Source organism: Cyprinodon variegatus, unplaced genomic scaffold, assembly GCF_000732505.1.
Source record: "Cyprinodon variegatus isolate N-32 unplaced genomic scaffold, C_variegatus-1.0 Scaffold128, whole genome shotgun sequence".
Lineage (NCBI taxonomy): Eukaryota > Metazoa > Chordata > Actinopteri > Cyprinodontiformes > Cyprinodontidae > Cyprinodon > Cyprinodon variegatus.
The window spans coordinates 57,903-69,545 of NW_015150581.1; the positions used below are offsets into that span (position 1 = coordinate 57,903).

Genomic DNA, 11,643 nt, shown 5'->3' on the forward strand with positions numbered 1-11,643 from the left:
GCTTTTTAGGTATTTAAACAAAACATAAAATAAAATATTAAGTCAATTATTCACTTGTGGCTCTGAAGGGGACATTGTCTGACAGAGGGCCACTTGTCACACGAAACGCTTGAGAGAAAGCCAGAAAAACAAGAGCTAACTGAAAGTGCAAGCACAGATTTGCAGAAAAACAAAATCATGCAATGCTTTGCAAAAAATATTCACACCCTTTAAAGCCTTTTCTTTTATCTCTTTGTAAACAATATATATATATATATATATATATATATATATATATATATATATATATATATATATGCGCTAGACAATCCACTAAACAGTGACTGCTCTATTCTAGGGCTGAAACAATTAATCTGATTTATTGTGATTAACCTGATTATTGAAATAATCTACTAATTTAGTAATCGATTAATCATTAACTGAAGTATACAGACTATAAATAATGTGTTTAGCTGACAGAGCAACTCAATTAAAGCAGCAACTATACCAAAGTTGTAAAATCAAAATGTTTTGCATTTGAGTTTCACCTGGTTTAATTTTTGTAAAAAATCTTCTTTAAGGAACCTTTGACTATCCGATTATTAATCCATTAATCGAAAAAATAATCAACAGATTAATCGATTAGTAAAATAATCGTTAGTTGCAGCCCTACTCTTGTCCAATTTTAACAAGGGGGGCCAGTGAGCCCCCAAAAACAGGTTAAGTTTAGAATATAAAGTGAGTCAAAAAGCAAAAGATGCAGACCTCTGATTTAATAAACCATGATCCTCTTGATATAACTGAAGTTTAAAGCTGACTGTCATTTAAAAAAATGTATTTAAATAACTTGTAAAGGTATAGTATTGAATTGGTCCAGGGAATTAATCAGTTATGGTCTCTTTTGTCAGCCTGAGAAAATTATTTAGTATAAGACTGCAAAACGTATCTAGATATAGGCAAACAGTTCTTGAAATAAGTGTACTTACTTCAGCAGGTATACAAGATGATCTGCCAAAAGAATGAGTATTTTCTCCTTTTAAAAAAAATAAAAGATATTGTGCACTTGATATTAAGTAATGGAGTTTTTTTTATTTAAAAAGTAAATAATCTTATTCCAATTAATATATTTTCTTACCTTTCTGCTTGAATCATGGAAAATGCACTTATTTAAAGAACAAAATGACTTGATTCTAAATTTTAAATGAGACACAGCGATCCAAACCTGTGATGTTAGGAGAACTATTCATTTTGGATTCAACAGGTCTGACTTAAAGCAAGAAATCTTTACAGAGAGGCACGGCAGAGATATGGAAGCCTATTTTTGAACTCCTCTACCTCATTGTAAAACACCCTGAACACACCATCCCCACTGTAAAGCTTGGTGGTGGCAGCATCATGTTTAGGGATGCCTTTCTTTAGCTTAACAACACAGATGGATGAAATTAAATAAAGGGAATCCTGGAAGAAAAGCTGATTTGAGGCTGCAGCAGCAAGATGGCAACCCCTAAACATCCAACCAGAGCTACAGCAGAGGGGAACCAGACCTAAATATATTCATTCTTAAAAATAAACGCCTGTCCATTCTGCCTGAGCTTGAGCTATTTTACATATATATTCATTTCTGATTATGCAAAACAGATAGATACAATGCTCCAAAAAAGAGGGTTTAAAAAAACAACTATTTGAAATCAATAATTTTCCCTTCCGCTTCATATTTATTCATTCATTTGTGTCGCTCTTTCTCATAAAATACATTTTAATAAGGCTTGTCAGATCAGCTTGCAAGCCTTAAAATGTTTTGAAAGGAAAAAAAACAAACACCATTTTTATTTTTTTCACAATGTAGAAATGATTGATTTGTACTTGTCGATGGTTTATTGATGTGCAAAGTTAAACATTAAAAGCCTGTTAGAGAGGGAGTCCTGCTCGCAGATTTCCAAAAAAAAAAAAAAGCCTATCATTTGACCCCATAACATGCGGCTGAGTTGGCCTGGCCACCCCCACCGCTGCAGCTTTTACTGCACAAACACAAAGGCAATAGTCACAGGTGAAGTCACCTCCAAATAAAATGCATTGTTTATGGGAACTGGTTGGTGTACTTTACCCCGCCGTGTTTATCTTTTGAGCATCTGTGCAACACAAGCGTTCTGACTGGTTCCCAGGGTGAGGCAATGCAGCTACTTGGCCTCATCTCTAGCGATTAGGGATTCTTCCCGTACGATTCCTCGATTCCCACATCTTGTTGTCATGTTTGCCACAGTCTATGGTTAACTTCCAACTTTGTCCTCATGCATCACCATACAGCAAGTTTCAAGATTTGTTATATGTTAAGTTTGCAGGAACAAATCTCTGCAGAAAGCATGAAGTGTTAAAATAAATCAACTGCCAGATTCTTAAACCATTAAATCCGTTTTGTTTTTGTTTTTCATGTGCACATTTTCTCAAGGAGAGGAATTATATAACCAATTACCTGCTGTGATTATGAAAATTCTGTTATTTTTAATAAACCATTTACTATTAAGAATTTGCCCTTATATCAGGGTGAAGTCATTTTTATTACCGTAAACTGCAGAAGGATTCCTGATAAAACAATTAGTGTGTCTGCTGCCATGCTCCCAAAACAGGTGAAGATGAAACAAAGGTGATCAGAATGATGTTAATAAATATAAAGTAGGCCTGTTTTGTGCAGATTAACCAATTTATTCACAGATATGGACTAAACAGGATGCAATCAAACTAATAACACAAATGACTGAACGGATACAAATGCTGAAGGTGCCAGACTAGGCAGGAGCTGGTAAAGCTACTAGGCTTTTTAGGTATTTAAACAAAACAAAAAACAAAAATTAAAATATGATCCAACCACTTTTATCTTAAACAAATGATGTAGATGCATATACATCTACATAGTGCGATGTGGAGACTATAAAAGCAGCATGAAATAGAATAAGAGTTGTGAAAAAGCTGAGATTGTCTGATGTGATGTAAAGCGCTGTGTTAATTGTACTGAGGACAGCATGTCCTCTCAAAATAAATGCTTTCCCCCCGTCCTGTGGGCAAATGAGATAAACGATTGAAGGCGTCCTGTTTTTCGAGGTTTTCTACCATGTCAACCTCCAACATTTTGGTGCATTGGAGGGAATTGGTGGTTCAGTGGAGGCCATGTTTGATTCCCCGGATGATCTGTCGAAATCTTCCTGGAATTCTCGTCCACTGGTCAAGGCCAGAGGTTGCTCCTACCTGACAGGATGCTGTCGAAATCTCTTAGCTTATGACCTGATTGCGTGCGAGTCAGCCACTAGGAACCCTGTTTTTGCCAAGATCAGTACGTAACTTCCAGCATGTAGACACCCTGTCTACATGCTGCATTCTCTGTCACCAAGTGTGCATAAGGCCTACATTACATAAGGTAGTACAATTGCTACTATAATCCTGCAAAGACAATTGTCTATGTAGATTGTTGTTTTGTTTTTAGACACGGACTGGAAAAATGCAGCGATATGAGTATGGAAAGGAGGCAAGTTCTTCAATAAAAAGACTGCATCTCAAAGTTACAGATTGGGAAGGTTGTGTTTGAATTCTCCTAAGAATAGAGACCATAATAGTAAATAAAACATATATATGTAAACTCTACAGAGGAGCAAAATACAGTGAGGTGATCTGAGATGGTGATTGGGGCAGTAAAGAGACCTGATGGAAAGTTTGTTGAATGCAAATCTTTTCCTTTTCAAGATCTGGAAACTGCAGGGTGTATCTTGTCCATCTACCAGTAAGATGTTTCCTTGTTGGAAGATAAACTTTTATGCAGTTTTCAGTGTGCTCTGTATTTCACTCAATGCTTCTCAAAATTCATTGGATTAGTTCAGATTTCTCCATCAAGTTGCCCCAGGTTGATGCTGCCGCCTCTGTGTTTTACTGTGGGGCTGATGGGTTCAGAGTGACGCTTTCCTCCACACAGTTTTACATGTGTGCCAAAAAGAGGACCGTCCCCTTCCACCTGATGCATTGGTTTACACTCAGTCTATACAGTTTTCATTTTTGTACATATATTTTTTTTACAGTTCTCCTTGATTTAACCAAGCTTTTAGCTATATATTTTTTCCTAACCTTCCTGTTGTGTTCCTTAGCTTTAGGATGCTGTTCCTTTACTCTACATTAAACATCTTAAGCCTCCACAGAACAGCAGGATTTATACTAAGATGAAATTGCAAACAGCTGGACTCTTTTAACCGGGTTCCACTGGGATTTGCTAAGCGGGTTTTTTGATTGTCAAATTAAACTTTGCTCTACTTTGAGTTTGATTGTCACATTAAATCAAAATGTTATGCACAAAATTTTGTTGCAGTGGAATATGGAAAGTTTCCAGGGGTATGAATAGTTTTTATAAGAGACTGTATATTACACAGAAATTTGGTGCTGGGTTCTCTTCAGTTTTAGAAACTTGATTTTTAGAGTTTCTGGTCAGAAAACCAATTGAAAACGCCTCTTAAAATCAATCTTCCAACAGGGAAATCAGAGCTTACTGAGCAGCCCTGAGTTTACTGCCCCACTGTGCTCTTCGCATGTGAGACTGTTTTATGAACTATAAACTAAGCATTTCTGATGGGTTTTTATATTCTACTGAAACAGTGGCATATTATGCTATGCAATATCTGCTGATTATTTTTTTCTTAGTTTTAATGGAATTATAGTGACAATAGGTGTTATGTCATTCCCACCTCTGGTTTGCAAGACAAAGCAAACCCAGCATTATATCCTGATGAAAAATGTTTTATTTATAAGTTAGATTTAAAAAAAAAAAAAGGATTTTTATTATTGGTTTATTTGCTTCCAGTTGATTTTGCTTCCACTCTGCTGGTGTAAATCCAGCTGCAGGTCCGTCCAGCTGTGCTCTTTATGCTAAGGATTATGCAGGAGGTCTCCTAGTGCTCCAATCTTTTGTAACTCTGAGTGTGTTGTTGTGATTGTCGTCTTTGCATGTTGGCGTGAATGAGCAAGAAGCACATATCTGTTGCTCCACAACGTACAGTACAAATCCTGTTCTACTTGTCTGTTGAGCAATACCTGTTTAGTTTTTTTCCTTCATCGACCGTAAGGGGGAAAAGAAGAATGTGTATAGTGAGGTTGTGTTGTTTATGTAAGACCTAATACTGTAGGTATCGGGCTCTTTTGAGGATTACTATGAGATGCTGAATCTTTGGATTAGTGAACGAAAGGGAGAGTCTTGCTAAATCAGTTCCAAACAGAAGTTGGTCTTGGAAAACCAGTGTAAACCAGAGGATCTGACTGATTTCTCTGGTTACGTCACACTAGCTGCTCTAACTCTTAGCTGCAGCATCGCATTTGTGTCGCTGACCCTGCTCACTCTGGTAAACAACACGCAGCACACTCCTTCTGCTAACTGGAACCCTGCCACACACAGGTGTGGCCTCAAACTGGCTTTTAGTTTTCAGTCTTCACCATCATGTGGTTCATTAGTTCAGCAAAGCTGGTGTATAAACAAAAAAGCTCTCTGGCACCAAGATCACAAATCACACCTCTTACTACAAGAATAGCATTTACAGGAAAATCCACCAGGCAGGAAATATATTTTGCCCCTTCATTATCTAACTACTTAAAAATTTTGTTTTGATTAGTTTATTGCTTGACTATTTGTGTGCGTAAAATATAAATATTTCTTGGGATTTCCCTCGACTTTTTTTTTTTTTTTTTTACTCCTGTTTTCTCTGGCATAAAAAATGTAAAATGATAAAAAGTCAGGCTTGGAGTTCAATTTCCTTATTCATTGTTGGGACAACAGAAAAAGATTTGAGGTGTATGTCTAAGACTATATGGGAATTTAATCAGGTGTTGATTTAAATAATCAGAATATCTAAGTTTCATAAATCTGAATATGAATAAGAACCCATGGAATTGTTTTTAGGAGGATGGAGTGAGCAAACTGTTTTCATCTGAATTATTATTCAAACTGTTATTTACAACATTGTTTGATTAGTAGATGTTGCAGTTTGAATGACTGCATCGAAGTAAAGAATAGCAAATAATATGTTACAATCCCTTTTCCTAATGAGAAATAAATAATTGACTGATAAAGTGCTAAATGTCAGTTGTACTGGATTCGGAGCATATGTATCATCTGCATATAGATGAATATTCCAATTGGAACAAGCAAAAAGAATGTTGAAAATAAGAGGACCAAGTGAAGAACCCTGTGGCACACCACTGTCTATAAAATGGAAATCTGAACAACAACCTTAGAAGAAACACTCTGATGACAGTGATGTAGATATTAGTTAAACCAAAGTGGAGAGGACCTGTCAAGACCATTAAAAAATAATATTGTCTGATATATATATGTATACAGATAGTGGATTAAACATAACATTTTCAAAGACTTTGACAATGCTGGTAATAATTCATATCGGTATATAGTATATTGTTTATATTTCCCAGATCACCTTTCTGAAGGGGAATCACCCTTCTACATTTCTACCTTCTAGATAGAAATCTGTACATCAATGTTCAGAAGGTGGAAATGTAGAAAGATAAATTGAAAAGATCAGCCAAAAGAAAAGATTAGAACAAGCTGCTTATATAATAATGTGGCTCCAGTACCATCAGAACCAGCACTAGACATTGAAGAAAGCTCACTAATAGCTTGTTCTACATCAGCTGGCTGACTTTCCTAAATGTAAAACAACTACCAGAAAACAAGGTTTCAGAGAACACGCTGAAGTTGGGGGAAAAAAGTGTATTTGAGGTGAACGAGAGAAATACTGACCGACTTCATTGGATCTGATGTGAAGCCCCTACATTTTTTTTGTAGCAGCAGACTTAAATAAATTGTTTGGATTTTTTTTTTCCAGAAATGTCTGGGATTCTTAAAACGGTTTGTGATACCTAGATTTAGCATTTCTGGTGTGTTTTAGGGAGATGTTTCTAAGCCATCTTTTTTATTCTTCATCATAATCTGTGTAAGTCAATATTGCTTCAGATAATTATTTTTCTGTTTAAAGAGACACAGCAGTTCATCGTTCACCCAGGGGAAAAAAGTGCCCTTTGACTTTGATCACTGTCACAGGTGCAACCATGTTAATACCTCAGAATCTCATCATGAAAATAGTCCCATACATTATTGAGAGAAGGTGTGGATTTCAGTTTATTCCAATTGATATTTACCAAGCCGTTAATAAAGTAATCAAGATTAAGGATTTAGTTAGACGAACTGTAGAAAATTTAGAATCCAGCTGAGACGTTTTTATATTGCTATGATAGTAGATTAAAGAGTGATCGGTCAGACAAAGCACCAGATTCCACAAATCCATCTGAACGAGTTACTAAAATTCAGTCAAAAAGAGATTTAGACTGAGAATTAATTAAATTAGGTTTGTTGTTTAGACCCATTAGCTAAAAAGGAGTCTACCAAATAAAAGTCAGGCAAGAATATTATTTAGTGTTTGACCTAGAGACTAAACAGTAGCTCTATTTGTTTATTTTTTTACAAAATTAGAAGAATTGGAAGAATTTGGAGGTATGGACGTTTCCTATTAGTAACATGGATTACATTCTATTAAACATATCCCCTAAAGAAAAACATGGATTAGAAACTTAGCAGTAGGTTAAGAGGAGACCATATAAAGTGTAAAATAGCGAATCACCGCACTAACACTCACATTTTTTATACGTTACAGTCAGCTGTCCATGTTGACAGATTTTTTTCTCTCTTCTCAAGTCTTACCTGTTTTGCAAATGGATATCGTTCTAAGAACCGAGTTTAATACTATGTCTTCAGTGGCCACTGCACTGAAGTGTCTAAAAACATCCATGGCAGTAATGATGTTGAGTCTTTTCACATTTTCTCATATTATGATGTTTGAAATCATTTTACGGTGATCATTAATCAATGGCCGTGTTCACTATTGTTAATGGTTATGATGAATACCTGGTGTGTTGGTGGCAGCCAAACAGAAATAAAGACAGGGCTAGAGGCATAGAAGATCGTATGCTCACCTGTTGCCAGAAAGAAGTGAAGAAATACAGTCTGTCTGTAAAGCCAATAAGCATCTCTTTTAAATAAAACGCTTGCTTTACTAAATAAAAGCTGACAGCTTTTTAAGCTGTCTATTGTTGTTTTAGAAATGCAAATGATGGAAATTAAAATCCTTCATTGTACTCAGAGGCTGATCGCTGCTCGTAATCCCCTGTACACTACACGGCTCACGACGCACAATCAGGCTTAAAGTCGGCCCGATCGATAGATTCTCGCACAACTGGAAAATTGCCCCGAAAATCGCACAGTGTACGCCGGGCTTTAAACTTTAAAATTCAACAGCTTGAAAATCTGGTGAAGTTTACTAAGCCTGTTACAGACTGGAATCAGCGCATGATTCGCAAGTTAAGACAAAACAATCGCTTATTTCTACAACTGAACCCAGAACAAATATAAGTTTGTTTTAGTCTCTAGAGCGGATTAAGCCAATAGATCTAAATCAAAAGCAGAAATGTTTGAAATGGCTGCAGTGAAATATGGTTTAAAGCCTGATGGAATCAAAGAGATGAGATGAACAGAGCAGCTCAGAGGAATATGCACTTAGCTTGTTTTATCAGGACCAAGGTTCTTTCTGCAAGAAGTTAGTATGTTCTCTGTTTGCAACCTGAGTTTTCTCCTGGTACTCCGGCTTCCTTTTGGGTACGGTTAATTGGCCATAAATTGTCCTTAGGTGAGAAGCAGTAAGTGCTTGCAAGGTTGTTTGTTCTGGACTGGAAACCTGCCCCCAGTGTTTCCTGCTTCTCACCCATTTTCCACTGGAGAAAGGCACCAACTACTGATTGCACATCGATTTAATGTTTTCTTCTCATTTTATTCCTGAGTTCACAACACTAAAAGGACTAGCAGAAGAACCAAAGCAAACAAAATCGAAACAAATTTCTGTTTCTGAGAAATCGTGCTAAATGAATAAGGCAATAAGTCAGAGTGGGAATGAAATAAACAGAATAGCAGTAGAGCCGGTTTTGGTTGACGGATTTGAGCACTGCGTAAATATCTTAGTGACATGACAGTGAACAATCGAAGCACACATACAGTGTGATAAAAGCCAGTGGGTATTTTGGGCTGCTGGGGGACAGAGTGAGTGAGCAGCTCCTCACAAGGCCACATATAAACACCCAGGCGTTGCTGAGAGACTTCAAGAGGGCAAACAATGATGGGTTTAAGGAAGGTTAAACCCAGAACTGGAGTTACACATGCTTTTCAGAAATCAGGAAAATCTGCTTAGTTGGTGCTTTTTCATCTAATCCTGGGATTACTTAAGTCTGTTTGTCACATTTTTGTTTTTTAATATCTGCTCCTGTCTTGGCTGAACATGTAAAACGATTTTCCATGAACACTTCACTAAACAAGCCTGAAATCAATGTGCTTAAATTGTTCATTGACGCAAACTCCAACTCCTGGGTGTGTTTTCTTTGGCAGCAGCGTTATTAATAATAGACCGCTGGCTGCTGTATTCGGCTGCCATTTTTGTAATACCGATTTAATGGGAAAAAACAGCAATTAAAAGCTTACATGCAGGGAGCAGTTTCATATCAGAAATAAGTTTCACGCATGACTGACAACTGTTGATTAAAAACAGCTAAGTAATCAAAGAAATTGCTGTCCAGTCAAGTTAACTAGGATGTCTTCCTCTCTTTTTCTTTAGAAAAGTCAAATCAGAGAGAGGTGCAGTGATGGTAGAAGGGTGAGGGGCTCAAGCAAGAAAAGTGGGTTGGCTATTGAAGGGTTGCTGGAAAGATGCCAGAGGAAGTCATTTATAACCTCCAAAGAGGAGGGACTGTTTTCTGTGTGACTGCCTGCTAAGGCATGGGAGCTATGTGTCTTTAAAACCCCTTGTGGATTGCAATGCTGCGTGACCCTGAATGCAATGCAACGAGTGACCCTCTGCAGGGAATCTGTGCTGTCTGAAACAATCCTTCCACGCTTGCTCTCTCTACCTCTTTCTGGATCTCTGACAGTGTGTTTTAAAAAGGCAGCAAGGGATCTGTTCAAGGATGCATGCAAACAGTTATAGGCTGTAACAACGTAAAGTTCAGGGTTCTGCAAACATGTCAGACAGTTGATAACAATAAAAAAACTATGAGGCATCAGGGGTTCCACATGACTGCTTGGACTGCGGGGAATAGTTGACTATTATGTTTCCAAGTGTAATCCATCCAAGCTCGTCATACCGGTATTATATTTGGCCAATCCGGACGAGCCCCCACCCCATGAACTTACACCCGATTTAGATGATGGGGGTCTCAAATGCTAAAGCTAAGAAGAGAAAAAGGGGAAGAACACTTCTTGTTCTTTATTTAAATTAATGGAAATTTTATAGGAAGGTTTGGTATGGTTGGAGTGTTTGTCAAAACTTGTATGAGTTTATTTTCTTAAATAAAAATATAATTTAGGATTAAATTAATACAAGGAGATAGTTCCAGATAAGTATTTGTTTAAAAAAAAATAATTATATAAATATGCCTGAAAAATAAATCATGATTTAGATTAGGCATGAACATATACGCTGCTCAAAAAAATAAAGGCAACACTGAAATAACACATCCTAGATCTGAATGAATGAAATACACTCTTTCAATACCTTGTTCTGTACAAAGTTTATTTGGATTTGGAGTTTCACACAAAATTAAAGTGGAAAAACACACTACAGGCTGATCCAGCTTTGATGTATTATTCTTCTAACAGGTCATAATGAGGCTCAGTATTGTGTGTGGCCTCCACCTGCCTGTATGACCTCCGTACATCGCCTTGGTATGCTCCTGATGAGATGGTGGATGGTCTGCTGAGGGTTCTCATTCCAGACCTGGATTAAAGCATCAGCCAGCTCCAGGACAGTCTGTGGTGCAATGAGGCGTTGGTGGATGCATGGGGGCTTAATGTCCATCAGTGGGCGTCAGGCCCTCATACCATCCTCATGGCGTCGTTTTTTTAACTGTTTGTGCAGACAAAAGCACGTTTGTGGCCTGCTGGAGGTTTTGCAGTGCTCCTCCTGTTCCTCCTTGCAAAAAGGCGGCGGTAGTGGCCCTGCTGCCGGGTTGTTGCCCTCCTACAGCTTCTTTCACATCTGTTTGTGTACTAGCCTGGACACTACGCTGACAGAAACAGCAAACCTTCTTGCCACAGGTTTAATTGATGTTCCTTCCTTGATGAGCTGCACTACCCAAACCACTTGTGTGGGTTGTAGAGTATTCTCATGCTACTACGAGTGTGAAAGCATCCCCAACAATCAAAAGTGACCAAAATATCAGCCAGAAAGCGTAGGTAGTGAGAAGTGGTCTAAGTTCCCCACCTGCAAAACCACTCCTTTATTTAGTGTGTCTTGCTAATTGACAATATTTTCCATCTGTTTATTGTCAATCACTGTTGCTTCCTAAGTGGACAGTTTGATTTCACAGAAATTTCACTTAATTGAAGTTATATTGTGTTGTTTACGTGCTCCATTTATTTTATTGAGCCATGTATATGTATTTATATGTACACATTCACTTTGTCAAACAAAGAAACAAACATATGGATTTGGTTTGGTCATTGAATAACTGCTAGTCATCACAGATTTCAGCACACTGAAAGATCCATCCATCCATCCATCCATCCATCCATCCATCCATCCATCC

At 37.4% G+C, this 11,643-nt stretch overlaps 1 protein-coding gene across 1 annotated transcript in view; it reads left to right on the forward strand.

The window, feature by feature from the left end:
- The window catches only part of erbb2 (erb-b2 receptor tyrosine kinase 2), a 36,031-nt gene that overhangs the window by 1,099 nt on the left and 23,289 nt on the right, over nt 1-11,643 (forward strand). The window lies entirely within an intron of this gene.